Consider the following 5,344-nt stretch of genomic DNA (forward strand, 5'->3'; position numbering starts at 1 on the left):
CCCATCGTTCCTGTCTCTCTCCTCTCTCTATGCTACCACACAACCACGTTACTTGCACGTCGAGGTAAGCCTAACGTAGCTATATCCTTCCATAGAGTCACCCACGCGCTCACGTACATGTACGCACACGTACATAAACACGCATGTACGTGCACGCGCGTATACGTGTCGATACACACATCGATCGGATAGGCGAGGGTGTGCGATGTAGCTTCACGGTGGTGCCGAATGCCTCGCAAATCTTAATACAAAGGGTGGTGAATACATACGCCCGGCATAAGAAAAGCCACGTGGCCACGTCAGCTCAACACGTGCATACCAGTCACCCTTGTTTGCAAATCGCCTTTCACACATATTATTCAGCAATTCAATGTTAATCGCGAAGGTCAATCGATCTTTTGTTTAATTTGATTTAAATTCATCATTAGTGTACGCGTTGCGTACGAAATACGTCATAGAGAAGAGATAATCCCGGGTGATAATGATAATCTCCTGTTATATTTTTAAAAGCAGCCCTGGGGCTGCTTCTGAAAATTTTCTGCAAAACGGATTTAGTACATCGCAAAGGCTGCATTACCTTTACCTAGAAATACGGGGATACTCGTTTTCTACGTAAATTTTCCTCGCATTTAAGCACACGATATTTCCCCATAAGGGACGGAGCGGAGATCCCCTTTGGTTTTACATCAGGCGATACAGTTTTTTCTAATGAAAAAAACGATTCGCGTCGTCGACGATCAAGCTCACTGTCTTCAAATGTTCAATTCTTCCTCGCTTTACAATCCCCTCCCTCGTTTTCATTTCATTTCTTTTACTTTCATCGATCGTCGCGTCTCCGACATCGCGCAACGGCATTGACGCAATGACGACGCCAATGAAAGAAAAAAAAATACGGTGGATGATAAGACATGTTCGTTCGTTTTTTTTTCTTTCGAGTTCGCTTGTGTGCGCTCGCGTACGTGCGTCGAGTTCGCGTTGTCAGTACGAGCGAATCTTTACCTGGGTTGTCACGATTTCATGTGATGGTGACGTTAATCCACCCGAGAAAGAAGCCACGTGAATCAAGCGACACGCGCTATCCGTGTAATTCCCGACTGTCGTTCGGGCATAAGTCTCCGAGTGAATCTCCGCGAACGGGGAGACCCGTCAGTCTTGTTCGACGGACGATTGAAAAAGAAAAAAAAAAGATTGTTTGCGAAGCCAATAATTGCATATAGCGATAATAGAACGCCGGTGCTGAAAGCTCAAAGTACGGCCCAGGTGAGCCGAAATAGCCCATCTTGTATCTACAGCCATACTTTGCGCCGGCTATACATATAGACATCGATCCGCGAAAGATTCCACGTCGGCCGTTCTATGGTGAAACTAAAATCTCTGGAAAAAAAAAAAAAATTACCTACAATATGTCGCGTGCGTGTTATTCGTCGCGGAATAAACGCTGCTCCGATTTTAATTATTAAACGGACACCTGCTTTACGAATTGTTGGAAGGAATCGGAGATGTCGACGTAAATTTGTTTCTCTCCGGTGTTACACGGTGGTTTACGTATGCTTAAAAATTTAATCTAAATAATTGAAATTTTAGATTTAACGTACAGAGCGAGAAGATAACTCGCGAATAATCCTGCACTCGCGCGATGCTACGTTTTACGTTAATTGTAGCCGGTATCTGATTTTCTCGTGCCTGTGCATTCGCGATCCCACATATGCTCGGCATTAGAGGGACGCATTTAGCGCCGAATGAACACAGAACACAGGCCATTGTTCGCGTCGTGAGAGTGTGCGTCGTGTGCGTGCATCGATCCGCGAGTGCGGCCGTGTGCTAATGAAGTACGAATCGCTGCGGCGCAAGGAGCGATGGCACGTGGCGACGTGGTCGCATGCGTGTTCCCGTTCCGCCTTGGCTCCCTCGTTGCGTAAATACTTACAAGGTCGCGTGACAAAGTTGGCGTCATCAACCCGGCCGGATTTTCCGACGATCCGCGTTGTCCGATTTCCTATTTTCATTATTTTTAGCGCCGCCGCACGCGAATGTCTAACGTCTCTTATAAAACTTAAGAGCGGACGGCCGTCCCTCCGGTGCTAAAATAAGAGACAGAAGAGGCTCCGAGTGTACACCGTTAATGAATAGTACATCGAACGCGCGCACTCTCGAGCAACAGAACTCCTTACTCGACTCCTTAGCGAGGGACCGTTGACCGGGTAAGCGAGGAACGCTTCGCCGATCGATTCTGCGCTCCTCGCATAGATTTCCATTTCGCCTACCTGGTCTATCTTTAAGTCACTTATCCTATATACGCTCGACGTGACGTACTCTCGTCTACAATTCCCTGATTCCTGTCGAACGAATTTAGATTGTCGTGCGCTTCGAGTTCACCGTTTCGTCCGACTCTATGTCGTTACTTTCAGTCTCGAGTTGTCTCGTTCCGCGTCCTGTTCCTCAGAAGCGACGGAACTTGGCGGCCAACTTTCTCCCGAAGTTATCGATGTTGCGCGATTGTTGCAATTCTACTTTCTGCGAGAATAGTCGCGTTACAAGTTGAGTTCTTTTGTATGACGTATAGTCTCCATTTTGCCGGCTACATTCCTCGATAGTATTTCGGCTTCATGGGCAATCGATACTTCTCTTGTCAAATATGCATGGAATATAAATGTGATTATTTTTTCTCTTCAGCCACGAAATCTGCTTTTCATTCACCTCCTTGTGCAACAATTTTCGTTTCCTTTTCTTAATGAAAATTGAATTGTTTCCTGTAAACCATTCTAAAATGGCTTCCAAAATTTGGTACTATCACCCTTTCGTACGGAACGAGCTGCGATGTATGCGCGCTTCCTAGTGATCATCGATCCGCTTTTAAAGGGGCGTTCACATTGGCGATATATACCTATGGCTGGCGTTGTTGGCGGGGAGATGCAGGGCGGCGAAGAGATAGTAGAGAAGGGGTCTGCCTGTGGCAGTCCCAGGGGACCAATGACCCCTAGGCTCGATCACTGTGTCGCGATGCTCGTCACCGACACGGACGACTTTACAAGCGACACCGCAAACTCGGGCAGCCCGGATCGCGAATGTTCGAAGACTTCGAAGCGAGTTATCGTTAGGCAGGAGAAACGGTGAGCCAAAGGCAATAAGAAAAACGGATAGAGGAAGCGAGCTGAAGAAAGTGAGGTAACGACGACGAAAGTGGACAGAAATAGGGGAGGCGGAAGGAAGAACGAGAAAGAACGAAGGAACGAGGAAAGGACAGAGAAAGGATAGACAACGCGATCGTATCGAGAAACTGAAGAGAGTAAGAACGAAGAGGAAGAGAGAGATAGACAGACAGAAAAAGAGAGAAGAGAACGACGAAGAGCCGTCCCTCGACTTTTTCTTCCTCTAACTTTAGGTCGTCTTCTTCAGCTCTTTTCGCTCGTTCTTGATCCCTCTCGCTCTCTCTCTCTTTCTCTCCATTCGTTTTCCCGATCCCGTCTCTCCCTTTCTCGTGCGGTTTCTTCCTCTCTTTGCGGCGGGAACGTGGGCGTGGACGTGGGCGAGGTGAGTCTTCAGGGCCGGCGAGCGTCGGCCGATCCCGGACCGGACGTCTCGTAAATCGTGCGGACCCTCGGATTCTCTCGTCCTCCCATCGACAACTACGTCCCTGCCGATCCAATTCTATGGCGGGAGATCTCCTCGGATTCCATCGTAGAGTAGGACGGAATCGGGCACAGGAGTGCGCAATACTCCGCGAGAAAATATCGCCGGCTATTATATCGTAGTTACGAGCGGATGCGCGCGAATTCGATTAACTCGGCCTTTCGATCGGGATCGAACTCTATGAAGTCTTCGAAAAAAAAAGCATCCGGATCCGGACTCGATCGAACGGTTGCAAGTTGAAAAGTTTAGCAGGTAGTACTATATCCGACTATATCCGGATATATATTTAAAACATATTCGTGTAATTTATAGATATTGTGTATAAATACTTGATGGTTTCTTCGCGTGATTTGAGCGCAAGCTTACTTCGCCATTACGATAGACCTATACTTATCAATATATATGTGCCATTATACGCTTCTCAAGATCGCTTATGATTTATTCCATCTACCGGCACGTAAATTAATTATACGAAGGGCAGGGATGTGCGACCCTTCCCGCCGTTTCCTGCGTATCGATTCGTCGTTACATCATCGAGAACGACACCAGAACTGTCTGTTATTTTTTAATTATCGCTTGATTACTCGACGTTGCACGAGCGTCTCGGGCGCTTCTTGCAACATGCGCAGAAAGTCTTATCAACGAGTGATGTACATCCTGTTGATTTACAAAGTTGCACGACGAATACTAATCGGAGCGATACTCTCTCGAGATGTATTTTTGCGACGTTTGCCATACAGGGAATGACGCGATTATGCAAGCTAATTATGCAAGAAATACCGCCATATGAGCAAATAATGGGAAAAATATTGTCGCTACATGCGCTCGATGTAACTCGAAGATAAGGTATCGTCTTTTGCTTACGTAAATAGTGCACTTTTTGTCAGCTACATTTCTCTCACATACGTATTATATACTTTCTCCAGATCTCTCTATTTTTTATTATAATATAAAATCAAATTAAAATAATAAATAAAATCAAGCTCGTCTTTGCAAAGCAACTAGAAAAGACTTGGGACATAAAGCAATTAGAGCAAGTAATTAGAGATTAAAACAATAGCGCTTTATTATCGTTTAGTTGTCGGAATGCGTTTCGATTACACATTGCAGCTAGAGTCTTTATCAGCCGACAAGAAATATCAATGAATAAATAAATAACGTAAATCGAGTTAGTTGAAACGTATGTTGAAATGAGAAGTATGTATAACAAATATTGAAATAAAATGGAAAGACAAGAACTAATTTAACTCGCTTCGAAACGTTCCGACAGTTAAACGATAACAAATCGCTATTGTTTCAATTTCTAACTACCTCCTTCGCTCGTTTATTATCCCATGTCTTTTCCAATTAACATCATATTATTCTTTGCATGTAATGGAACTAAAACCCACATGTTGTTCAGCGGAGAAACTTAAAACCTGAACTGCAAATTGAAATCTAACCATATAACAGTAGGTATGAATATTCCGAGAAATATCAGAAATATGAGACGATTCTCTCGGCGAGATCGTTACGCCGGAATAACAAATTGATTTCTCCCACCCTTGCCTCCTTTTGACCGCCCGCCCGCCCGTTCGCTCGCGAGAGGGTTAAACCCCGGTGAAATTTTTGCTTCCTGTCCGGCGTTTTCCCTCTTCCTCTCCGCGACCCACCGCGCTTTTGAATTCCCCGTGCCCTGTGCGCGATCGATGAACGTGTTCGTGTCGACGTCACA

Source organism: Temnothorax curvispinosus, unplaced genomic scaffold (assembly GCF_003070985.1).
Source record: "Temnothorax curvispinosus isolate PA1 unplaced genomic scaffold, ASM307098v1 QBEX01004809.1, whole genome shotgun sequence".
Taxonomy (NCBI): Eukaryota; Metazoa; Arthropoda; class Insecta; order Hymenoptera; family Formicidae; genus Temnothorax; species Temnothorax curvispinosus.